The sequence below is a fragment of the Bactrocera neohumeralis genome, unplaced genomic scaffold (genome assembly GCF_024586455.1).
Source record: "Bactrocera neohumeralis isolate Rockhampton unplaced genomic scaffold, APGP_CSIRO_Bneo_wtdbg2-racon-allhic-juicebox.fasta_v2 cluster09, whole genome shotgun sequence".
NCBI classification, from domain to species: domain Eukaryota; kingdom Metazoa; phylum Arthropoda; class Insecta; order Diptera; family Tephritidae; genus Bactrocera; species Bactrocera neohumeralis.
The window spans coordinates 17,788,621-17,816,089 of record NW_026089622.1 but is presented as its reverse complement, the minus strand read 5'-3'; the positions used below and the strand labels follow the sequence as shown (position 1 = coordinate 17,816,089).

Here is a 27,469-nt window from a genome sequence, read left to right as displayed (position 1 = left end):
ATTTAGATGATCTAATTTAATTTCTTTTAATTTCTCATTTGTTGTTTCTAGGGTACATATTTCACTGAAATTGTATGGTTTATTTAAAAATTCTGATTCTTTTTTATTTAGTGAAATTTTTCCATCTATTAGATTTATCATCGTGTTTAAATGATTTAATAAATCAATTCCTATTATGAAATTATATTTCCTATTTTTTTAATGATGTCGATCTCCATCTTATATACGCGTTTTCAGGTAAATTGAATTCTTTTGGTGCTTCCGTATGCACTTCATGGGTAATTGTTTCCTTGCTTGTTACTGTTCTTATTGTTATATTATTTTTAAGTGGAATTTTTCGAAATTCGTTCAATTCAGAATCCACTAAACTTATATTCGCTCCCGTATCGATAAGCGCAATATATTTTTTATTTTTAATTCTTATTACTATTTGTGGTAAGCTCTCCGAGGCTTCCTTGTAAAAAAAAATTGATTCATTAATTTCCCTGTAGTCGTCACTTTCTCTTTAGCTTTGCCTAGGTGTTTGCAAGCGATTTTGGCTGCTACTACTGCTAGGGTGTCCTGCTATTCGGGATCTCTCTTGATCTGAATTATTAGTTTCCCTATAATTTTCGAGTTCTCTATAGCTTTGCCTAGGCGTTTGCAAGCGATTTTGGCTGCTCCTGCTGCTAGGGTGTCCTGCCATTTGAGATCTCTCTTGATCTAGTTCTATACTATCTACTTCCATAGGCTCTCATCTATCTAGTCTTACTTGGTTTGAGTTTATATTTCTCCTCTCTCTACCTGAGTTATTATCTTTATATGTTGGGAACCTTTGCCCATATTGGTGAGAATTATTATCTCTATTTCCTTTCTGTTGGAAATTCTGTCTAAATTGATTAGAATTGTTATCCACATTTCCCTTATTTTTGAAAAAATTTGGAACATTTTGCCTATATATTTCTCATTACTATTATTGTAGTATTTTCTATTGTTGTTGTATTGTCCGTGCTGTCCATATGCTAGTTTGGTTTTTTTAAATTCTGGCCTAATACATGTATCCTCATATCTTCTTTTTGTCATTATCTCTATAATATTATAAAGGTCATGTTCCTCGTAAATTTTGTCTAATAATGTCCCCTGTGTCATTTCTTTAATTATGTTCACTAAAAGACTGTCCACGTTGGTCATGTCTATCTCTACATCGTCCTTATAATATATTCTAAGTTCATCAGCTTTGTATTTGATATTTTGTATAAGTATTGCTAACTCACTCACCGTGTTTGCCTTTATACTGCATATTCTTCTGTATACTTCATGGAGTTCCAGATCAGGTTTATATCTTAACTTCAGCGCTTTCTTGATTTCCGTCCAGTTGTCCGGGTGCGGTAAATTTATTATAACGTCCTTTGCCTCCCCTTGTATCGTCCTATAATATATTGCCCTGGTGGCTTCCTTTCTGACTTCCTCATCTCTTATATTTGACAGTAGATATTCGATGCTGCTCATAAAAGAATTTATTGTTACTTCTCCTTTTCCCGTGAATGTGGGTATGTGTTGAATGTCTTTCATAATTCGTTGTAGGTCATTTTCATTGGTTGCTTGACGATGTTGGAGATCGACATACGCTTGTCGAAGTTGCTCCAACTGCTGCTCTCTTCTGCTCAGTTGCTCTATGAGCTCTACGTTGGGTATTTTAATCTGCTCTTGTTCCATTTTTCTGTTGTTATCGAATATTTGTTGCCTCGATGTTTTGATTTCGATGGTTTTCCTCGTTATCTTCGCTAATTTTGGTGACTCCACGCTTTTGTTTTTCTTTTCGTGTTCACTGCAAAACTTGTTTTCTTTCGGATATTTTCGGTGGGTTAACGCCTTTAACTTTAGGTCGTTTTCACTGCGAAAAATTATTTTATTTTATTTTTGTTATATCCTGGAGGGTCTGGTCAACTTCCTGAGTTGGCTACAGATTCGCAGGATTTGTTTGGGTGTTATAGTAACGTTTCACTATCCTTGTAAATTTTTACTAAGGATTACCGACTGCGCCAATTATATGTTTAGTCGCGGTAAACGGGTTTTTAAAAAAAGTCAAAAAAATCGAATAAGATTGCAACGAGGTGACATTGTTGGACATCCAGAACAGACTACTTTATTTGATAAAATTTACTTAAAATGAAGCTTATTCTAATTACAAATTGCTTATTAATAATATTCACTTATTTTTAACATATTATTGCTGAATAAGCATTCTTTTATTAATTAAAATAATTCTTACGAAATTTACTTATTAAATTAATTTTTTATTACTTTATTTGTTTAAGCAAATTGCAAAAGCCGGAAATGGTGTTATGTTGCAATTTGCTTTAACAGTTCGACGTATTTATCAACTGCCTTGTCAGGTGTTTTTACAAACGTAGTCGTACATGTAACTCGTGCGGCAAACCTCTCTTTTGCCACTCAGCAGAGTACATCTAGCATCTAACAGCACCACATATACGTTGCTTCAAGATAAAGGCTATCAAACATCGTAACTGTTGTTTGAAAAATCATGCTGTGACATCGTGACGATCGCTTGCTGATTGACCGCGATCCATAATTCCTCACATTTGTCACCGCATCCTGGAAGTACTTTTTGCCTTGCCTGGCCTTGGGTTGCCATATATATATATACGTTGATGGCAAAAAGAACGCCGACCGATATTAGGGCGACCTCTTCGTGGCTTCGTAACAAATTTCAATCTGCAATTGACCTCTTTGTATGAAACACACGTAAAATTTTCACTGAATAATTTTCGATAATGTTTCTTTTGAATAGCCGGAATAAAAAAGCAAGCGACCGAAATTGAACGATTCAAATAATTTACAAATCAAAATATTGAAAAACAATACAAACAAAAATTGAAAAAAAAAATTTTATGGAAAAAAGTTACTTTTTGGAATTATCCAATTTTCCGACTTTTCTTAATGACAAGTATAAGGTATTTTTATTTCAAAATCCTTCTTTGATCCACAGCGAACAACCTCTGAAAATGTCATCAAGATTGGTGCAGCCGTTCTGTTAGCGCTCCCAGTTCTCATTTAATTGATATTCGGGATTTTGAAACAACCTTTACTCAATTGGTGATGTCGGGGTGATCGACGTGTGTTTGCCGGTATGCCAAATAAAATAAAAATTATTAGGATTTGATAATAATAAAAATTTGTATATTTGAGGGTATATGTAGCGAACAAGTGTGATATAAAGATGTGGGTTAATTGTATATACAATTATGTGGCTATATGTGAGTGGGTATAATTGTGTGTTGTTTTATGAATATAACTACAATTATAATAAATTCATATTTAAATGTAACCTGATGTGTTTTTTTACTCCAGCGTTGAGACCTTTGATTCTGCTGCTGTGGTTATTGTTGCTGCTAATACTGCTGCTGTTGTTTTGGCGCCTATATGTCCGTCCGCTGTGGTATCTCTTTTTTTTTATTGTGTGTTTCTGTGTGTTGGCTAATTCGTTGTTATGTTGGCGCTGTTGGGTGTTTTATGCATTGTCCTCTAATTCGTATTTAGACGAGTTAGGAGGACAATGCAGGGATGAATTCATTTGGTATGAACATCCCGGCCGCCTTGCAGTGTCTGCGAATAAAAAGATTTTTAGATCTATTTTGATTTGGGTAAATGAGTATTGTTATGAACGGGTGTGAGGTATACTTGGGTTTAAATCGCACAAGCACCGGTTAAAGTCCAACCGAGTACGGTATTTTGTACGATCACGGTGCTATTATCGGGGTGCGAGTCGAGGTACGTTTTCGGTAACCTCAGTCTCTGAACCAGTTCTGACGCAATAATAGTCACCTTTCGGGTCGGGTTGGTTATGGCTCGTATTTTGTTCCATTTGTCATCGTGTTTGACTTTGATCATGACAGTTGGTATGAGGGTCGGCTTGGCCAGTAACGTGGGTAGATCTTTTTGTCTATATGATCTTACTTCGCTTTTTGATGTTTTCTTTGGCTCTTTGCAGAACAACCTGGGGTGCCCATGTAGGGTTGAATGGTGCTCCCCATTACACGTGGCACATCGTTTTTTACTTCTGCACTTTTGGGTAGAATGCGATCTGGCCAAGCAATTGACGCAATACTTTTACTTAATGACTGCGTCAAACTTTTCGTTGATGTTCATTTAAGTGAATTTTGAACATGTTACCAGTCTATGATCTTTTTTACACAATCCACAGGCGACGTGTTTGTGTATTCATTTTGATGAACGGCTGATAGTACGCCGGGCCGTGCGATGGGTACTTCCCCGCTCCTCTCGAATAGGGGAAAGGGTCGCTTTAAAGCGATGAAGACGTATTGCCAGAGTTCCCTCGTCGGAGAGTGGGCTGATGCTACGGGTTACGCTGAGTAATCCCACAGTGATAGTGGGGCTGCTTTGGCGGCTGCAAATTGGCTTCGTACTGGTTTGAGGGCCCATGTCACTATAAGAAAATAAGATTAATAATTTGGTAAAGTGACTATTTTGGTTATTGGGCGGGTAATTGTTCCCTGAGAGGTACGCATGTCAACTACTCTTGCTTTATTGTCTGCACCGAGATACGTTTTTTCTATGCGACCAAGTCTCCACTCATTTAGGGGTAGAGTTTCTTGACGTATAACTAGCATATCGTTGACGTCTATATTGCTCTGAGTGTATTGTGGAGTTCTTTCAAATATTCTTCTTGCCATCGTTTGCAGAAGTGTTGATGGAGTATCTTCAGTTTCTGCCATCTTTGTGCGATGCTTAGCTGTGCACCTTCAAAGTTGGGTTCTGTTGAGATTAATAAAGGGGTACCTATTAAGAAATGGCCTGGAGTTAAAGGTTCTAAATAAGTTGGGTTTTCACTTAATGGGCTTAAAAGACGAGAATTCAAGCAACTTTCGATTCGGGTTAAAAGGGTGGCTAGTTCTTCGAAAGTGAATTTCTGGTTTTGAGACAAGTTTCAAGTGGCTCTTTAAACTTTACACTCCTGCTTCCCAGAGTCCACCCATGTGTGGAGCTCCTAGAGGATTAAAGTGCCAGTTAATTTTTTGGTGTGCTTCACTAGTTGTTAATTGAATTTTCAATGACTTCATGAATTATCGCCAATCTTTAATTAAAAGTATAGACGCTCCAACGAAATTAGTACCATTGTCCGAATAGAGATCGGCGGGACATCCGCGCCTGGAAAAGAAACGTGCGAATGCGGCCATGAATGCGTTGGTGGTGAGATTACTTACTGGCTCTAGATGTATTGCTTTGATTGCAAAACAAACAAATACGCATACATAACCTTTTGTAATCAGACATGCTCTGCCGGTGTAATTTTTTATGTCTTAGGGAGCGGCGAAATCGATTCCTGTTGCTGCGAATGGACGGGTTAAGGTGGTACGTTCTGCGGGTAGTGCTGCCATAATCTGAGTAGTGTTGCGCTTTTTGTGCAAAACGCAAGTTTTGCACTGATAAATGCTAGACTTGATGAGGGTTTTCAGCTTCGGTATCCAAAATTCCGAACGCATAAGTCGTAAGACTAGATGGTTGCCGCCATGAAGGGTTATTAGATGGGTAAATTGGGTGAGTAGTTTGGCTAATCGACTGCTATAGGGTAGTAATAATGCCGCTGAATTGCTCAACCTACTATTAACTCGCATTATTCCTTTGGTATCGATTAAAGGGTTTAGTGTCAAAATTGTACTTTTTTTGGGAATGCTGATTTTCTGGGTTAAGGCTTCATACTCTTCCTGGAAATACTTCTTTTGGGATAAAATAATTAGCTTCGTACGGGTAGTGTTGAACTCTTCTGGAGTTATTTCCAACGTTGTGTCTGACTGTTGTGATTTATTGGATGACGCATTCTAACAGAATCTGAACAAATATGCTACAACTCGAATGGCTTTGGGTAAGGATGAGAATCCAGTATATCCTCTTGTGTTGTGTTCACGAAGGTCTTGATTGGTCGGAGTTCCAGTGTTGTATCGATTGATTTTTTGGTAACTGGCCAGTGTTTCGGATCGATTGTTAGCCATTGGGGTCTGTGCCACCTGGGGTCATTGTTAACCATTTCCAGAGGTGTGCTTCCGCGAGTAGCTAGATATGCCGGATTGTCTTGACTTTCGACGTGAGTCCAATTTTCGGTTCCAACCTTTTCTTCGATTGTGGCAATTCGGTGGGATACAAAGGTTGTCCATGTGCATGGGGGTTTGCTAAGCCATGAAAGAACAATTGTGGAATCCGTCCAAAGATGAGTACGGTATTGGGTTATACTTAGTTGGGGTAGTGTTGCATCCACCAGATTCGCCAGAAGAATAGCTCCGCAATTTTCTAGCCTTGGTAACGATATAGTTTTTATTGGGGCCACACGAGTCTTGGATACCAAAAGGGTCGTCCAGGTATTTGTATTTCTACAAACACTGATATATAGGGCTGCTGCGTAAGCTTTTTCAGATGCGTCAGAGAATCCATGAAAATTGATGATCACCGATGTCGAAAAGTGGGTCCATCGAGGAATTTCAATGAGATTTAAGGAATCGTAGTCCTTTATGAATATTTCCCATCGATGGAGAGTTAAGGGTTTCAGACACTTATCCCAATCGGATTTATCAAGCCATATCTGTTGCATTATTATTTTTGCTGTGACTACAACGGGGCTGAGCCAACCAGCTGGGTCAAACAATTTTGCTATAATCGATAGTACTTCTCTTTTAGTATACGACGTTTTATCTTGAATAGGGTTGATGAGAAAAAAGAACGCATCTTTTTTGCATTCCATCTGATTCCTAGTGTTTTTGTGTTATTGGATTCTGGTAAACTGAGTGAGTTGGTATCCAATAGATGTTCTTGTGGGATTCCAGATAAAACTTTTGGGTCATTTGAGGTCCATTTGCGTAGAGCGAATCCTGGGGACTTCAAAGATGAAGTGAGTTCATCTCGTGCCATTATCGCTTTTGGTACGTCATGTGCTGCTGCAAGTACATCATCAACATACATTCCGTTTCGAAGTATCTCTGCTGCCAGTGGGTGGGTTCCTTGTACATCATCCGCTAATTTGAGGAGGGTACGGATAGCTAGAAATGGAGCACAGTTAATACCAAACGTAACAGTTTGTAATTCAAAATCTTCTATAGGGTCGTTAGGGGATTTCCTAAATAAGATTCTTTGAAACGGAGTGTGTCTGCTTTCAACGAGAATTTGGCGATACATTTTTTGAATATCTGCGTTGAATACGATTCGTAACATTCGCCATTTTACTACTAGGGTTACGAAGTCTGCTTGCAGAATGGGTCAAGTATGTAGTACATCATTGAGGCTGTTCCTGTTCAAGGTGGGGCATGATGCGTTGTATACTACTCGGAATTGAGTCGTTATGCGATCCGGTTTGATGACTGCGAGATGTGGCAGATAATACGTTTTCGTATTATCTGCAGGGTCGTATTCTACTTAGGTCATATGACCGAGTTCCAAATACTCGTTGATGGCCTTGTCGCCGCTTTTATTTCGGGTTTTCTCGACATTGATTTTTCATTTTGAAAAAATTGAGCTAGAGCTATGTGTCTTGAGTTGTTCTGGGGTTTTAAAGGGTAATGTTACCACATAGCGCCCATTTGAGTTTCTGTGGGCTGTATTTTTATAAATTTGCTCACAAACTATATCTGAAGTTGAGAGTAGAGGCTTTCTTGGAACTTCTTCAACTTCCCAGCATTGTATGAGCAACTTGTCTGGGGTCATCTTACTGAAAAATGACATTATTGAGGGTGATAAGGGTTTTTATGGTGTGGGTCCGGATAGAATCCAACCGAATTCCGTTTCTTGGGCTAGAAGGGTCCCGAATACATTTCTCCGTACACCACTGAGAATTATTTGTGGGTACAGGTCACTTCCGATCAATATGTCGACTGGTCTGGGTTTATAAAAGTGAGGGTCAGCTAAACTAAAACCAAAATCTGTATTAGTAATGATCGTATTAAGTGAGTGAGTGGGTAAATTATCGGTTAAAGTTTTTAAGATAAATGCATGTGTTGTTATTTTAAACTCCTTTCTTGTCGGGGAACGAAGGGTGAGTTCACAAATTTTGGAGGGTGCTGCCGAAACGGTGTTATTCAATCCAGTCACTTGTGCATTTTTCCTGAACGTGGGTATGTCCAATTTTCTCTGTGGTCTCTGACCCGAAGTCGACTAGTGCGCGAGCTGCGAATATTTGCCATTTGTATAAAACTTGGACTACAGCAGTACCTAACATAATCTGCTTCCCACTGAAGTTTTGTGGGTCTTGGGTTTTATTTTTAGTGGACTGTAAGAGGGTTGTGTAGGCTTGCGGATTTATATTGGTATTAAGGGTTTGTGAGGTACTACTGTTGTTTGGGTCAAGAGGCCAGTTTGAGGCTCTCGATCCTTGCGGGGGGGGATGGGGAACTGGTTGGTGTATCCCTATGCAGAAGAGTGTTATGTTTCTTTCTGCTCTTGCATTCTCTGAAATTGTGAGATAATGCAAGGCAATTGAAGCAATAACCATTATTTTTTATTGTGGTTATTCGGGTCTCAACATTTATTTGTAAGAACTTTGGGCATTCTCGAATTGAATGTTGTGTTCTACAAAGCTTACAACTTTCAATGTCTTTAGGTTTTTTTGAGAAGTTTTTGCATCTAACTGGGTGTGCACTAGCATGTGAAAAATTCAAGGTCGAAGTTCCGGAAACATTAGCGAGAAATGTGCTGAATTTCCTGTCTTTTCCTTTTCTATAGGATCCACTGTCGGATTGAGTCACTTGAACGGGGTCAGTTAGATTTCCTACTGCTTCCAAAGATTTATATCGATGAGTGAGAAACGCGTCGAAAGTTTTCCAGGGTGGTATTTCCGAGTTATCTTCTAGGGTGTCCTCGAATTAATGAAGTAGGGTTTTGGGCAGTTTCAATCCGCATAAGAAGATTAAGATGGGGTCCCAGCTGCTAGCGTATATGTAGACGTTGTGCAGATCTGTGAGACAATTGAATCATCGCCTCGAATAACGTTGTAAGTGACATTTTTTGGCAATCCTGTTGTTTTGCAAATTACCTTTAATAATGCTCTCCCGTATCATGAGAGCGCAAAATTTTGCAATATCCATCAGTTTTTAGCCATTGAGCTGCGTCCCAAAGTCAGTAGTGAGTGGGAAAACGTTTTAAATGCTGGTAATTATTGCAAATTTAGAGGTGTGGAGCACCATTCAAAAGTGCAATAAAGGAAAAAAACGTAAAATAAATTATGAAAATTGGAAAGATATAAGTAATAAGAGGCTGAGAAATAGTGGAGAAGCATATTCAGGAAGAAAGTTGTACATAAAAAAAATTCTCCAGAAACGGTAATGTGGAAAAACGTTGTAAGTGTAAGCTGTGTCAATATCAGTTTTGTTTTTGTATTCATCAGAGTTTGAACTGCGCTTTTTATCTACAGTGCTAAAGCTTCAAATTGGAGACTATTCAGAAGCATTTCTCTCAATTTTATCAAATGGAATTGAAAGAACCGTAAAGAAGAAGAGTTTCAGAGGGCACATTACGTCGAAATGTAACAGTGAACTATTTTCTACCACAGCACAATGAGAGAAATGTGAGAGTGTGCAAACAAATGATTTGTCATACCTTTCAAGTGACACAACGAAGACTTCAAATTTTAGTTGAAAAACTGAAGGCGGGAGATAGTTTGAGTGATCAGCGCGGACGGACATGATAATAGGCCGAATAAAAAAGTTAGTGCTGAAAAGAAAAGTGTGATGGAACACATAGAAAGCTTTCCTTGTCAAGAAAGTCACTACAGTCGTTCTAGTTCAAAAAAAATTGCCTCCATCCAGATTTAACTATTACAAAAATGTTTAAATTATTCAAGGAAAAATATCCAGATAGAACTATAAGTTATAATACATACAGAGATATATTTAACGCAGAATTCGGTTTGCGGCTTGGATTACCAAGGTCCGACACTTGTAAGCACTGCGATAAGTATTATATAGAAACGATTGCCGCTGAAGACCAGAATAAAATAAGATGCATAGAGAAACTGGCAGAGGCACATCACAAAAAGGCTGAAAAAGCATATTCTAAGCTGAGTGATGACACAAAGTCAGCATTAGGCAGTTCCCATATTGTTGCGCTTTGCGTTGACTTACAGCAAGTGATTTATACTCCAAATCTCACACATACGGATGTCTTTTATCAGCGGCAGTATTCGAATTACAACTTCGCTATACATAATTTGGGGCAAAATACTGTTGACATGTATACTTGGCATGAAACAGTTGCAAAAAGGTGTGCAGCTGAAATCGCTTAATGTATTTTAAGACACATCAATTCCACCTACGCCATTTTAAAAGCTGGAGGTGTGAGAAAATTAATTATTTGGTCCGACAGATGTGTGGGTCAAAATAATAATTGGACCATGATCACTTTAATTTACCATCTAATAAAAATTAAATACTTTTCTGAAGCTAATCAGAAATTTTTAGTTTCTGGACACAGCTTTTTACCGTGTGATCGAGATTTCTCTCGAATTGAAAGGAAAAAGAAAACAGCGCGGATTTATACCCCAGTAGATGTTCACGAAATGATTAAATCAGCTAAGTCTTCTAACCCTTTCAGGGTGCATCAAATGCTTCAAATTGACTTTAAAAACTTTGATGTTCTCATAAAAAATTTAAACAAAAATACGTGCAAAATAACCTAAGGTAGATGGCTCCAAATTACTGCAGATGACATGCAAGTTTTACGTCTCAGAATGAATCACAGTACTAGCGAACCATGGCATTGTCACAGCTTAAGAAAAAAGTCAAAATGTCAGCAGAAATATGCGCGAGATATATTACGTCCATATGAATTACCAGTTCTTCGAAAGAAACCAATAGCGATTTCTGCTGAAAAGAAAAAAGACTTGTTAGCAATGGCGGTATATTTGCCCAATCAAGATGCTGAGTTTTATAGGGCCATTTGTAGTTAAGTTAACTTCAACTCTTACATGAAAACTAAATTGCCGCTTTGTTTCTTCTTCTTTATTGAAATAAAAAACTGAAATAGAAGCATTATTGTTTAATTTATTATTACTATTTACCCCAGAAGATGTTGGTTCTTTAATAAAATCTGTAATTACGCAGAGTATTGCGTTATTTTAATAAGAAAGTATATTTTGTAATTATTAAAACTTTATATTTTCCTTTAACCAGTAAAATTGAACTCGATATTTAATTTTTAATTATCACTATCAGTGTGGAAAAACGATGTAAGTGCCATCGGTTATGATGCTGCGTGTAGTGCAAAAACGTGTTATCGTCGCTACAAGCAAGGCGTTTACAACGTTAATACATTAAAAACAAGTAAGGAAGGGCTAAGTTCGGGTGTCACCGAACATTTTATACTCTCGCATGATAAAGTGATAATCGAGATTTCATTATCCGTCATTTACATATTTTTTTATTTTGCTGTAAAATTAATTAGATTAGATCAATTTGTGTACTTTGAGTATTGAATTGTATTTTCACTTCCTAATGTATATATGTACATATTATACAGAGAAGGCATCAGATGGAATTCAAAATAGCGTTATATTGGAAGAAGGCGTGGTTGTGAACCGATTTTACCCACATTACGTACATATCATCAGGGTGTTAAGAAAATATTTTATACCGAATTTCATTGAAATCGGTCTAGTAGTTCCTGAGATATGGTTTTTGGTCTATAAGTGGGCGACGCCACGCCCATTTTCAATTTTTAAAAAAAGCCTGGGTGCAGCTTTCTTCTGCTATTCCTTCCGTAAAATTTAGTGTTTCTGACGTTTTTTGTTAGTCGGTTAACGCACTTTTAGTGATTTTCAACATAACCTTTGTATGGGAGGTGGGCGTGTTTGTTATCCGATTTCCTCCATTTTTGAACTGTATATGGAAATGCCTGAAGGAAACGACTGTGTAGAGTTAGGTTGACATAACTATAGTAGTTTTCGAGATATGTACAAAAAACTTAGTGAGGGGCGGGGCCACGCCCACTTTTCCAAAAAAATTACGTCCAAATATGCCCCTTCCTAATGCGATCCTTTGTGCCAAACTTAACTTTAATATCTTTATTTATGGCTTAGTTATGACACTTTATAGGTTTTCGGCTTCCGCCATTTTGTGGGCGTGGCAGTGGGCCGATTTTGCACATCTTCGAACTTAACCTTCTTATGGAGCCAAGGAATACGTGTACCAAGTTTCATCATGATATCTCAATTTTTACCCAAGTTACAGCTTGCACGGACGGGCGGACGGGCGGACGGACAGACAGACATCCGGATTTCGACTCTACTCGTCACCCTGATCACTTTGGTATATATGACCCTATATCTGACTCTTTTAGTTTTAGGACTTACAAACAACCGTTATGTGAACAAAACTATAATACTCTCCTTAGCAACTTTGTTGCGAGAGTATAAAAATTTAAACAGCGAACTTTGTTAATACTGTACATTTTTTTTGTTTAAAACTTTTGTAAAATATTAACAAAAGATGTAATATAAATAAATATTTAAGCAAAAACGTTCCTGATTTTGTAGTTATTTACATATATAGCCGTAAACATGTCTCTGAATGAAGGCCAGGTTGCGAAATCTGCAAGGGGGTAGATGAATTGAGGGTCCTATGTCCCGCGATGAATATTCCTCTGAAACTCGTTCCTTTATTATTGGAGTTGGGGTCTTGATATCATCAATAGATTGATTAATGGATCCTAAACATATCAAATACAATTGATGACCATTTTTAAATTTTTCTTTGATTTTTGCAAAATCAATAGTTTCACCGGATTTTTGTTGGGTTCTACGAAAGGCATCGTACGATTTGTTTGCCTTGTCGTATATCGCGTTAAGTTCAACCCTTTTTATTGACTCATTTTCGGGTTGGGTGTCGTAATGCTCCTCAATATATTCGAATAAATCCGAAATACAAAATTTGAACTCTTCCATTATTATTAAAAATTCACTTAACCGGGTCGTAACAATGAATCAAATTGAAATGAAACAAATATAAATTTTTTTTTTTTTTTTTTTTTATTTAACTTTCTTTATTTACAATCTATCTACATTAAGATATTCAGTAAATTAGATCTGGTAGGTAATGGCAGAGGTAGATTTGTCCTTGAGCAAATCTACATAAAGGATTACTTAATTTTTTACATATACATAAGTAAAATATAATTAACTTAGGTTATTAAATACATCCAACAAAAATTAATTTTTTTTTTTTTTTTTTTTTTTTTTTTTTTTGTTCCAGACTTAAATCTAAGAAAGTTTTAGAGAAATGGTAAATCGAAGATATGAGAACGTTTTAGCCGTATAGTTTCATAAGTTGTATCTAACAGACAAACAGCAATTGGGTTTATATGGTTTGAGAGACGTGCAAGATATCTAGCACTATATTTAGGGATCTCATTTTTTATAAAGGGAATACCTAGGTCGTTATGGATAGCTTCATTGGTAACAAACCATGGGGCGTTAATAAGTGACCGCAATGTTTTTGATTGATAACGTTGCAAAATCTCCACATTGGACTTACTGGCAGTACCCCAAAGCTGAATGCTTTGTAGAGCCGTATTTTATTTTCTATGCTAAGTTGAGACTTTCGACCGAGCAACCAGTACATGCGTTTAGTTTTGATTTTTAATTGCTGCTGTTTAGCCTGAATATGACTTTTCCATGTAAGACGTCGATCTAGATGCCTAAATATTTAACTTTATCCCTAGTAGGAATCTGCTTATTATTTAAAAATACAGCAGGACACTCCTCTTTTCTTAATGCAAATGTGACATGTGTAGACTTTTCAGAGTTAACCTTTATTTTCCATTTGTTGAGCCAAACTTCCAGCATATTCAGTTGGTTTTGAAGTAGAGACGAAGCTTCTATAGGGGTACCACTAGAAGCGATAAACGCTGTGTCATCAGCAAAAGTTGCTACCTCTATTTCTCGTAATGTGGGCATATCTGATGTAAATATTGTGTATAGGACTGGACCCAAAACACTACCCTGCGGTACACCAGCATTAATGCTGTAGATTTCTGATGAGGCATCTCGGTGCCTTACATAAAAGTGTCTGTCACTTAAATAAGATTTAAGCACTAAATAGTAATGTGCTGGCATTAGCCTTTTTATTTTGAAGAGGAGTCCTGGATGCCATACCCTGTCAAAAGCTTGTTGAACGTCTAAGAAGGCTGCAGAACAGTATTTTTTTCTTCCAGCGCATTTGTAATTACATTTGCCACCCTATGGCATTGCTCTGGCGTACCGTGTCCTATTCTGAACCCAAACTGATGTTCAGGTATGATATTTTGATCCTCAATTACTGGTAACATTCTTTGCAAAAATATTCTTTCGAATATTTTCGAAAATGTTACCAGTAAGCTAATAGGACGATATGACGTAAGACAGCTTTCAGGCTTATTTGGTTTTGGGACCATGACCACAGTGGCACATTTCCATTGTGTGGGGTAATGATTTATATTTAAAATAGCATTATATATTAATGTGAGAAACTCGATAGCTTTTTCCGGAAGAATTTTAACAACTTTGCTATCAATATAGTCGTAGCCGGGTGTTTTACTATTATTTAATCTACGTACTTCCATAGCAACTTCGCTATTTGATATCTTGCTAATGGGGAGGTCCATTTGACACGGAGATTCTAAAAAATTTAGAATCTCTGTTTCATCACTACTAGTACCTAAAGAATTAGGTTGAAAAATTTGGTAGAGGTGTTTAGCAAAGGCCTCTGTTTTGGCTTCATCACTCCTGCAAAATACCCCATTTGAGTCCCTAACTGTTGCGTTTCGTTTGGTTGGTCGTTTAAGATACTTGGTAGCTTTCCAGAGTCTGTGCTCATCGTTTTTAGTGGGTTCAAGGCTTTTAATAAACAAACTGAAGGATTCATTCTTCAGTTCAGATAGCTTTAATTTTAGTAGCTTGGTTGCTTTATTAAGTGCTCTCTTTTCAGCTGGGTATCTATTTAGCTGCCAGGCTTTTCTTAATCTTCTTTTTTCTTTAATTAGACCCAACACTTCAGCAGGAACCTGTAAATGATCAGTAAAAGTCGGCTGGTTTCTTATCGGGCTAGATAGATATGCAGCCTCATGAACCAGGTTTGTAAACGATTCTACCGCTGAATCCAATTCGCCACCATTTTCTAAGGGCACGTTAAGGTCAATATGTTTATCGATACAATATTGGAAGGATTTGAGATCGGTTTTCGGGGTAAGGATCTTATATTTTTTGGAAGTCTGGTAAACATTTTCATTATATGAAACAATTAAAGGCGAGTGATCTGAACTTAGTTCATTACTGTCCTGAATGTTTAATTTATATCTGGGTAAACCAGAGTATATCACAAAATCGGGAAGATCCGGATTTTTTCTTGGGTCGCTTGGCCAATATGTTGGAGTGCCTGTTGATAAAATGGAAAAATTTCTTTGGGTAATACATTTTTCAAGTTCTCTGCCCTTAGGATTTATGATCCTAGAGCCCCACCAAGGGTGCTTTGCATTGAAGTCCCCACCTGCCAAAAATTTTGAACCAAACTGTCTAAAAATATCAACGTATTGGTCTGTTTTAAGGTTAAATCTTGGAGGAAAGTATACAGAGTATATGGGTAACTCATGGTTGTCACATTTAACTTTAACTCCTGCTGCTTGTAGATATTGTTCTCTAACTTCTTCCAGACATTCATATTTGATTCTGGATTTGATTAAAATGGCGGAACCCCCATGGGCTCTGTTGCGCGGATGGTTTGCACATATAAGATCATAACCGATGATTTTGAAGTACGATTTAGTTGTGAAATGGGTTTCAGACACCAAGAAAATGTCTATATTGTTTGTATTTAGGAATAATTTTACTTCCTCGGTATGATTAGTCAGACCATTGGCGTTCCAAATAGCTATTCGGAGACCTACTTGCATAGTTTTTCCAAAAGAGTGGACATCATTTTAAACAAACTTTGAGTAAGCTCAAGCTGTTTAGAAAATAAGGTTTCAATTTTTTCAAGAACGTTGTTTTCTGAATTTAAATTACTTTGAACACATTGGGCATATGATATATTAGGGTTGGCATACACATTTTCTGTTTGTTTATAATTATTCAGTTGGGGGAAATTATGAGAGGCATGGGAATATGATGGGAAATTGTTTCTTTTATCAGTCATATTCGATTTTTTGGCAAGGTTTTGGTACACCTTGCATCCCTTGTAATTTGCTGGATGGCTTTGTAAACAATTAATACATTTGGCAGGCGTATCTTTACTTTTAACGCATTCAGCTGTTGGATGGTCCAGACCGCACTTCACACACCTGTACGATTTTGTACAATATGATTTGGTATGCACAAACTCTTGACAGCGATGGCATTGTACAACATCATTTACCTTTTTTGGGAGGGTCAACCTTAACAATAGCGTTACCAAGATATTTTAAATTAAAGATATTTTTATTGTCATTGCTTGGTTCTAAGTCGACAAAATGCATGCATAAAGGCATATTCGTAAATCTACTTCGTATATTGCTAACGTTCCTAACCTTAAAACCCAACGCTTCTATTTCTTCTTTTATGTCATCTACTGGAGTAGAGAAATGTAAGTTTTTTAAAACAATTCTATACGCACGCTCTTGTTTAAGCTGGTACGTATGGTAGTTAATTTCTTTTTCTTTCATATCTTTTACCAGAGATCTGTATGACCCTATAGATTTTACCATTACTCGAATTTGGCCGTCTCGCAAAGCTTTATAACTAAATTCGGATTTATTAATAATAGTTTCGAAATACTTAATCATACCGCTAATATCTCTAATATTTGGTACAATAATTGGTGGTGGTTTTGGTGTATTCTCTTCTATGTTTTGATCCATTATGTTATTGCTATCCGATTCTTGTCTTGTCGTCTTGTAGCCCGGCAAACATGTTCGTGCTGTTGGAATTGCTGCTGATGTTATTGTTGTTGAGTTGAGTTGTTGGAATAGAGTTATAGCTATCCGCTAAGTTTGTATAGTTGTTTGTTTTTGTTCGTTTTTGAACAATAGTGGGAGAGCCTGATTGAGGTCTTTTATTAGTCACAGTTTGCCATTGCATTGTATTATCACTTTCGTTTCTCAATTCATTAGCAGAACTGACATTTTGCATGCTCAAAGTTGTCATATTTGTTGAATTATTTAATAACTCAACATTTAGGTTTGTTATTTCTGTTAAAAGAGTCCTTGACTCATTATTAATTAATGTTGTTCTCTTCATCGAGTGACCTTGCTCGAAAGGTGAGCACTGGTCACTCATTTATGTATTCACGTGGTCGATTTAATTAATAAAGTTTTATGAATAGATTTTTATTTTATTTATTCTCAAAAATAATAAAAAGTCAATTTAGCTTTTCTAATCCACATGTGCACTTTTTCACTCTCTTCACAAGACTCCAACACAATATATTGCAATAATATATTAAGAAATTATAAAATTTTTGTAGAATTTTATTTTTATAATATTGAGAAAATTTATTTGCTTTTGTTTTCAAAGCTTGCTCAATTCACCAGATACATAAATGAAATGCCAATATAAATTTGAAAAATATTTCCCTATTTAAGTTTGAATTTGAATGTGTGAATAAGCAACGAATTTATTTTTGAAGTTATACTTCTTATACGAGTTCGGAAAAGGTTGCGATAGATTCTGGTTGCGCAACCTTGCTCAATATGAATCTACGCAACCTTGTCTGCGAAGATGTTCGAGCAGCAAGCGAAGCGGTGACAGTCGGCGATCGTTTGTTCGTTTCTATCGGCACAGCTCGGCTTTTCTACCAACAACACAATGTTGCCATGCTTATGCTGTTGTTGTTTTTGTAGAACAATGTTTCAATTTTTGGTTGGTGACATATTCAATAAAAAAATCAATTCTGTTGGGATTCGAACCTACGTACCTACGTGCCCGTCGTAACTTTTCAAGAGCTTACCACCTAGACCACCATTGACACTTGTATTACGTTGTCCTAATTATGGTATGGTTATGCATGAAAGAAATATACAATGGATCGCCGATTGTTACCTCTTTCCTTGCTGCTGTTGCGCATATGTATGTTTGTATGCTTGTTCATTATTGAAGTTATACTGCTTTTTCTTTCCTTTCTCTTTCATTTCTGCGAATTCTCAACTATTTTATGTGCCCTTTTGTTGAAATACCCTGCGTTAGTCTATTTTTTGGAAATCGACCCGCGATGACGAGATATATCGTCTTATCTGACAGCGTGAGGTTTAAGAAGTTCATTTCCTATTTTGTCTTTTGGCATATTAGAAATGATGTTTCTTCGAAAATCGTTCGCTTACAACGGATAAAACGACTTCTGAGTGGTGATTTTAATGAATAAATTCCTTTTGATTGAAATGCACTTCATTGGCCGTTGAAAAGTTAAGACTATACTTCTCAGGATCATTCCATTCCTTTCATTTCTTCAAAGAAATTAATGACCTTTAGAAATATGCATATTTGCATTATTTCGTTGTCATTTCCATATTCGTAGCAATAGAACTTTTAAGGCATAAGTAAAGTAATAGCCGCCGATTGTCACCCCTTGCCGCTGTAGCAGCTTCGCCTACAAACATGCGTAAATATGTATGTATGTATACGTATGATCGAGAAAGTTGAGCAATTTATGATTTTTAGCTTTTGCCATCGTCGCGAAAAGACGACTTGTTGGCAAAGGCATGCTCGGGGAGATAATAAATTATAATAAATTTATAAAATGTGAATTTAAGTTTTCTAGTTTTCTTTCATACAAAATGATAAAAATAATCGGTCTGTTTTTTGCTTGCTCACACTGCACTAGCAGTTAACGTTAGTTTGTTGTTAGTTGAGCGGGTACAAGTGGGTGCCAAATAGGGTGGGTCGATTCCGGACTTATTTCGTTTCGGGATTTCTAATAGTGCGGAAAAGTTGCCTTAGTACTTCTTGATTTCAATGCAACTTTTGGTTTGAAGATCGGATTGCATATTCAACCCCAACTCCGGCCTTGAAATTTCAAAAATTCGCCTAAAATCGTGAAATTGTCTACCTAGCGCCTGAAATACGCATCTCATGGCAAAATGTATAAACAAAAGTTATTTGTCACGTCATTTGCTACCGAAATGGAAAAGGCGGCGCGCCACAGCGCAAGGTGAAAATCGGCTTGCGGCCACACTTCTTGACGTTGATTTCGCCGAGTGCTATCACTCACATTCATTCACCTATGCCAAAGGACACGTTCGGATAGGTCTCCACACAAATATTTTTTCATCGAGTTCCTTTACTCTTGTCGTTGATTTCGCCGAGTGCTATCACTTATATTCTCTCAAGAGAACACAGAACTCAAAATGTCTGTATCTAAATTTAAATTTAGACAGAAATGTCCTGTGTTTGGCATATATCCGTACAATCCCTCTGAGTCCCAGTTAACCACTTACCAGGATGTTCTTTTGTGTTATCAGTTTGAAAGATTTCGTATAGGGCGACTCCGAGGCGACAACTATGAACCTAGGAGTAAAGAGGTTACAGAAATAGTTGCAAAAAGGTTGAAAATACTTTCAAAAAGTCATCTATTCCGATAGTTTCACACACCAGAGTTGTACAAATGCTCACCACATACCATAAGAAATTTCTGACTCTTAAACAAATGTTTTTAAGGAACCCAATAGGTTTGAGCTCTAAAAGAGACGACTTTGTCTCTTCTGCCGGAAAATTATTTGACATCGCTGCTTGTAAATGCATTTATTTTTCTTCTTGCACTTGTCCCAAGGAAAGGAAAGTTCCTATCAATGAACAACCATTTCTCTTGGACCAGAGAACCAGAAGAATTGGTCGCATTGGAAGTGTTGATCTACCTGAAACAAAAAAGATTACAAAGAAAAATTAACGTAAAGAAAAGCTTTCAAAACGTCATTCAACATCAACACTTACCATAAAGTATCAGCTAGAACACGAGACCATTCAGATCAGCCAGAACCTCATACAGACGACAACAATGTAGGTGCGTCGCACATGGATTCTTCCAAAAACAATGCTGATGATGAATTTTCTCTTCCATCCTCTAAAACCAAACAAAACACACTAGTATTAGAACACACTGCTTTTGCTGCCCAAAGATTTGGAGTAAGTGATAGAGCAGCGGCCTTGATTGTTTCATCTGCTTTTCTGGATGCCAAGAAAGCACGTTTGATAACAGAGGATCAGGCTAGCTTTGTCACTGACAAATGCAAGATTAGTCGGGCAAAAAAAGTGTTGGAGTTAAGCTCCAAAACACCGAAAGTATTGACTCTGTATATGGGCTGTATTTTGACGGCCGCAAAGACAATACACTTACACAAGTACAGCAAGGTTGTCGATTCATCCATTCAACAGAATGCTTTCTTTGCACTTCCAGAAAACATTCTCCTTAGTATGATGACTGACGAACGGATAGAAGTCAGAAAGTTGGCCCTTGGCCGTCTTCTGGCAGCCAGAGAAGCAGAGTCTGACACTGTAAATGGAAGGGTTAGATGTAATAAAGTGCCAAAGCTTAATTTCAAAGCTAATAATTATTACGATATGATTGACTGTTCCACCAGTTCTTTGTTCAGTTTCTAACGAAGAACTCATTAAAGGGGCTGTCGGGAGACACTGCAGAGGTATGGAAATTTAGTGAATTCCCCTCTCACACCGTGGCAGTCGAGAGAACCGTCAAACTGGTGACAGAGGTATCTTCTAAAGTTATTGGCCCCCAATCTCGTGATCGCTTTATACGCCCTACACTGAAATCTAGGCAACAAGTGCCAAAGTTTAGTACAAAATCTGATTTTGTCAATAAATTTGACACAGATTCAGACCAAAACAAGCCTGACATATGGTTGGTTGGTTGGGTTGGGCTTGGGAGGAACCCGAAGAGCAGCCACCTCCACGCGGTGGGTTCTGGGTGACCAATACAGGTTAGCTGAGAGCTGCAACAATTTTCACCTTGCGCTGTGGCGCGCCGCCTTTTCGCTCGTATCTCGGGAACGGTTCGTCCTACTACCGTTTCGGTAGAAAATGACGTGACAAATAACTTTTGTTTTATACATTTTGCCATGAGATTCGTATTTCAGGCGCTAGGTAGACAATTTCACGATTTTAGGCGAATTTCCGAAATTTCAAGGCCGGAGTTGGGATTGATGATGCAATCCGATCTCAAAACAAAAAGTTGCATTTAAATCAGGAAGTACTAAGGCAACTTTTCCGCACTATTAGAAATCCCGAATCGAAAAAAGTTCGGAATCGACCCACCCTAGTGCCAAAACAACGCTACTTGGCTCTCAGAAATTATGTGCGTATGTACATCAGTGATGCCCAAACGCACACTACCAGACTGTGTGCTTGTGTTGGAGTATGAGAGAGCTTGCTGCTACACACAAAAAAAAATACAAAGCTTTAGTATTAATTAATATAAAAAAAATTTGAAAGTGATTCGACAACTTTTACAAAATTGTGAAATTAATGAAATTCCTTATTAATTTTTTATCAATTACAAAAATAAAGACAATTCACTTGTCAAAAAAAAATTAAAATTCAAAAAATTTTAAATATTGAATTTATGTTGAAGTTTTCACCTAAACATCTGTATCAAAAAACTAAAAATCAATATATTCATAGTTTTGAACCAACTTATCTAAATCTAGTTCGGAGCCGCAAAACTTTATACGAAGTAAGTCTTCAAGGTGCCGATCGCTAATTTTATTTCTAGTATTTGATTTTATTAATTTCAAAGTGGAAAACGAAACTTCGCAACAATAAATACATAAGTAGTTCCAAACATTGAAAAGAGTTTCCACATTCCACTGCCCGTTACCGATATAAATAGTATGGTTTCCGCTATAATGCCTTTTAACATAGTACTCCCTATTTCGTTTAGTTATGTGTTTACAAACTAAACACTCAGCATTACCGAAAAAGTTTTCGGAAAACAAAAACTTGTTTTCCCACTCAATATTAATAATAATAATAATACCCAACGATTACCCTCCTCCCGCCCAACCGACGCGAGGGGCGCAATCCGCGAACGAGCGGAATTAGCCGAGTCATTAAAGGCAAGAGAGTTTTAAGCGTTGCGATCTTAAGCTGCTCAGCTACAGAAACAAAAATTTCAACAGCCGAAATTAAGAATTAGATTAAAGTTTATAATTATTAAATGTTACTTGTTAAGAGCAGATAAAATAATTTTTTTAATGGTAAAGAGTGAGTCTGTTAGATCAAATATGCTGGAATGAAAATTGAAATCATGACATATACGGCGGAATGGTTCGTTTAACTCAAAATTTGTTCTAGAAAATTTTAAAAGTAAGGGTCTAAACTGCCTGGTAGGGCGAGCGGGAACGTTAAAATTAATATCAGATAAGAGAGATGGGCTACAGACTGACCCATTCATGAGTCTTACAAGAAATATTATACCAAGCATCTCCCTACGACTAGCGAGTGTCGGGGGATTTATAAGTTTTAAACGGTTAATGTAAGGGGGAAGATTTAAACTGGAATCCCAGTGCAAATGATTTAAGGCAAAAAGTAAAAAATGTTTTTGAACGGACTCTAACTTATCCGAATGGACTTGGTAACTAGGGTTCCAAACCACAGAAGCATACTCCAATATAGGCCTCACCAGAGATGTAAAAAGAATTTTTGTGGTAAGCGGATCTCTAAATTCTTTAGACCAACGTTTAACAAAACTAAGAGCGCCTTTAGCTTTAAAAACCGTGGAAGATACGTGAAGATTAAAATTGAGTTTGGGGTCCATAGTTACTCCCAGATCAACAAAACTGCATACTTGCTCCAACCTAAAGTTTTGTATTGCGTATGAGGTAGGGTCTACAGCTCTACGTGAAAAGCACATCGTTTTACATTTTTTAAGGTTCAATGGCATGTCATTTCTATCACACCAAGAAACTAGGTTGTTTAAGTCTGTTTGCAACTGACATCTTTCGCTGTTTGAAGTATATGTTTTAAAAAGTTTTACATCGTCAGCATATAATAAAACTTTTGAAAACTTAACAACAGATGATATGTCGTTAATAAATAACAAGAACAGAATTGGACCAAGATGGCTACCTTGAGGAACGCCTGAAGGAACATTGATTATGTCAGAAAAAGTATCTTTAAATATGACTTGTTGAATTCTATTACTAAGATAAGAAGCAACCCATTTTAGAAATATTGGTTGAAAACCAAGAAGATCAAGTTTATTCAAAAGAATTGAATGGTTTACTTTATCAAAAGCTTTACTAAAATCTGTATACATAACATCAGTATTCTTATTCTCCCTAAAGCCCGTTGATACATGTGATACAAATTCAAGCAAATTAGTTGTGGTAGATTTCCCTTTACGAAAACCGTGCTGAGAACAAGAAATTAGTGGAGAGATCCGGAAGGTTATGTCGTCTGTTATAATTTCTTCAAAAAGTTTAGGTATTGCAGACAACTTTGCTATTCCCCTATAGTTTTCAATAGATGACCTAAATCCACTCTTATGTAAAGGAATTATAAATGACTTTTTCCATATGGATGGAAATAAGCCTTGCATAAGAGATGAGTTAAATAGTTTTGTTAGGGGTTGGTATATATATATTTGGCACATTTCTTAAGAAAGCATGAGGGAATCATATCTGGGGCGTAATTGTATGATTGTTCTAACATATTTAACTGATTTAAGACGTCTGCTTCGGAAATGGTAGGTGCGTTAATGACAGAAATCGGACATAACTTGTGCTGATGCGGAACATTTTGTGGAGATTTTGGAGAGTAATTGGACCTAAAGAATTCAGCGAACATATTAGAAATGGTGTGATTGTCACTGGACATACTAGACTTATATTTCATAGCGGACGGAAAATTAGAAATCCTGCGTTTGGAGTTGACGAAACCATAAAACAATTTTGGATTACGTATAATATTATTTTTACTTTATTTATATAATTACTATAACATATTTTGTTAAGTTCAGCAAATTGTCGACGCAATTTAGAATATTTTGAATAGTTAGCAACTAAACCAGTTTTTTTTAAAAGTTTAAAAGCACGAGATTTTCTATTTTTTAATTTACATAATTCTTTCGAAAACTATAAATTAGAACTAATTTTTTGAGTAACAACACACTTCGGAACATATTTTTCAAATAAGTTTACAATAGTTTCATTAAAGTGGGAAGCACTAAATTCAATATTGCCGCTGTAATCTGGCCAAGTTATTTTAGAAAGTTCGTAATTAATCTTCTTAAAATTAGCTTTCGCAAAGTTGAACCGAAAACAAAAGTCTTGTGTATTATTATAAGCAAAGTTGGCTATGATTTCGATGTTAATTTCCAAAGCAGGATGATACGTGTCCTCTGGCCGAACTAAAGGATCACATCGGACAACAGAGAACATTGAAGCGTTATCGACGTAAACTAGATCTAAGAGCTTACCAAATTCATTTGAAATTAAACGTAGTAAAATTGTTAATCAGCGCGCAACAGTCGTTGAGCAAGTGATTTTCAAATGCACATTAATTTTCCACAATGTATAGAGAGCGCTTGATTAATACGTGTGAGCGAATCTGTGAGAGAGCAATAAAGTCGGCCGCCCGCGGGCTAGGTAAAGCGCTTCACTGATGTACATATACTATATATGAACGGGTAAAGTGCAAAGCGGAATATGGCAATAACAAATTTTGCAAATACTTTGTGCTTAATACCGCTTAAGCAAAATATTTACTTTGAATAGAATATTAATTTTGTTTTTGTTTCACTATGCGGTTTATTCCGACTTGCACTAATGTTTAATATAAATATATACATATTTATTTTTTAAATAAATTTGGCTTTATGTACTCACACATAAATCCAATGTTGGGTTGGGTTAGTTGGATGGATGAATATCGTAATCCTGATGAACCGAAGGGTGATTGAAAATAATATAATATCTTGAAGATCCGAAGGATGGTTGTTGGGTTGGTGAATTTCTGTAAATCCTGATGATCCAAACGATGGTTAATTGCGTGGGTTTATTTTAATAGGCAGACAATTCGGCTCGAAGGACCAAAATGTCGGGGTGATCGACGTGTGTTTGCCGGTATGCCAAATAAAATAAAAATTATGTATTAGGATTTGATAATAATACAAATTTGTATATTTGAGGGTATAGCGAACAAGTGTGATATAAAGATGTGGGTTAATTGTATATAAAATTATGTGGTTATACGTGAGTGGGTATAATTATATGTTGTTTTATGAATATAACTACAATTATAATAAATTCAATTATATATTTAAATGTAACCTGATATGGTTTTTTACTCCCGCGTTGAGACCTTTGATTCTGCTGCTGTGGTTATTGTTGCTGCTGATACTGCTGCTGTTCTTTTGGCGCCTATATGTCCGTCCGCTGTGGTATCTCTTTTTGTTGTGTGTTTCTGTTTGTTGGGTAATTCGTTGTTATGTTGGCGCTGTTGGGTGTTTTATGCATTGTCCTCATAACTCGTCTAAATACGAATTAGAGGACAATGCAGGGATGTGTTCATTGGGTATGAACAGGTGATTTTATGTGAGACACGTGAATTAAACGTCGAAAGCATTTTCTTTTGTAAATATTATACTATTTTGCTAAAATTATATAAAATCAGGTCAATACTATCCTTTTATCCCATATATGTATCTAAAAAAAGATTTTCAAGTTTTCCATAACCTTTACAAGGTATGTGGCAGTAAACATGTGCGATTTCGTGGTACAATAAACTGATCGTATCATATTGGACATGGTATAATCCAATGACGAAAATAAGTGAAATTTATCTACCAATTGTACCGTATCCCAAATGCTACATTCAATGATTTTCGTTATTCTAACAAACCAAAAGCCGAACAGTCAGTCAATGTGTAAGTTATAATGGGTTGTCAAAAAAGTCTTGCGGTATTTTTATTGATTTTTTTTTTATTGAAATTAAAATGAATTTTTGATGACTCATGCCCAGCTCTTGACCGATGCTACGGCTGCTACTATGCCGGTCTCTTTCGACCAATTCAGCGATTTTATCGCAATTTTCGACGACAGGCCTTCCGGAGCGTGGCGCATCTTCGACCACCTCTACACCAGAACGAAAACGTTGAAACCATCGTTGTGCGGTAGAAATGGAAACTGTATCGGGTCCATAAACTGCACAAATTTTATTGGCGGCTTGAGATGCATTTTTGCCTTTATCGTAGTAGTACTGTAAAATATGCCGTATTTTCTCTTTATTTTGCTCCCTGTTTGCGACGCTATAACTCACGAAGGACTTAAAAGAAACGACAATCAATCACAAACGTGTTAGCGCGTGAAATGAGCTTTCTAAAAAGGTATAGCATGACCCGATGAGACGAATACAACTAGAACTACGCGCTTTCAGCGCCAACTAGCGAAAATACCCCAAGACTTTTTTGACAACCTATGTATGTATTTGCAAATTACTTGATAAATGTTCCCGAGTTTACCTGACCAATGTATGTAATGTAAAGTAAGTATAATTAGCTCAGACTATTTTCTGGCAGGCTTTAAATCGCTAAGGTTGGTCAAACTGTGTGGTATTTTAGTGAAATTAAATGTATAAGTTTTCTTAAATGTTCTAAAATTATATTAATGGTTTTAATCTTTATATCCCTAATGTAATGAATTCCAATACTCTTGTTGACTTTTTCCACCTCCACCATCACGTACCACAATGTTTTAATATAAATTTAGCCGACTAGAAGTTTATGACCTTTAATATCTAACTATAAACTATCCGGTTAACCGTTATTTGTCGACTATTCAAATAAGCGTTCAATTTCTTCAAATTTTTTCTACGTATATATGTAAGTTTATAGAAACTTTGCAAAATCTCATCGGTTCTTTACAAATGACATTTACTTTTTGAAACTTTTTCGAGCATTTAAAAGCTGGAATAAAAACGTAGCCCCACAAAAAATAGTCTAAAGGCGTTAAATCGCATGTCTTTGCAACTTAAATTCAAAATGGCAATACTTTCTTGTTGAAAACAATTTTACAGTTTTAGAAATTCAGTAAATACCCGCACAATTGGCTTTTCACAAATTTAAAACAAGGAAAAATCAAATTCTACTTTCAAACATTTTACATTATTCAAATACTCACAGCAGGGCAACTTTTCGAATAGTCACAGTAGAACATCTACGTATTTAAGTAGTCTCAATGTTATGACTATTCGAATAGTATACGAAGGGTTCCATGCCAGATATTAAAATAATGTATGTAAGTATGGCTCGACTTCGTGGTCTCAATCAGATAACCAAAGTAAGACAGGACGTTATACTGCTCAATTAGCAATGCGAAATCGTCGAGCGAACAACAGAGATCAACATGTAGATGATTACTAGTCGAATAGTCATCAACACTTCGATGACGCACAAGAAGAGCTCTATCAAGTGCTGATGTGAATCAAGCAGCGTTTAGATCCGATTGCAGGACTGATGACAGC

General features: G+C 36.6%; 1 long non-coding RNA gene and 1 pseudogene across 3 annotated transcripts; one reads left to right on the top strand and one right to left on the bottom strand.

Annotated features, from left to right (window-relative positions):
- Nucleotides 1–2,099: 2,099 nt before the first annotated feature.
- On the bottom strand, nt 2,100–26,844 carry LOC126764270 (uncharacterized). Of its 3 annotated transcripts, XR_007667852.1 has the most exons (3): nt 25,279–26,844; nt 24,835–24,970; nt 2,100–4,776 (listed from the first exon to the last, which is right to left on the bottom strand). It is a non-coding gene; the product is annotated as an uncharacterized LOC126764270 (long non-coding RNA). The 3 variants fall into 3 exon arrangements; XR_007667853.1 differs by having other exon boundaries at nt 24,835–26,844; XR_007667854.1 differs by having other exon boundaries at nt 2,100–4,447; nt 24,835–26,844.
- LOC126764761 (small nucleolar RNA U3) lies at nt 18,142–18,344 on the top strand (annotated as a pseudogene).
- Nucleotides 26,845–27,469: the final 625 nt, after the last annotated feature.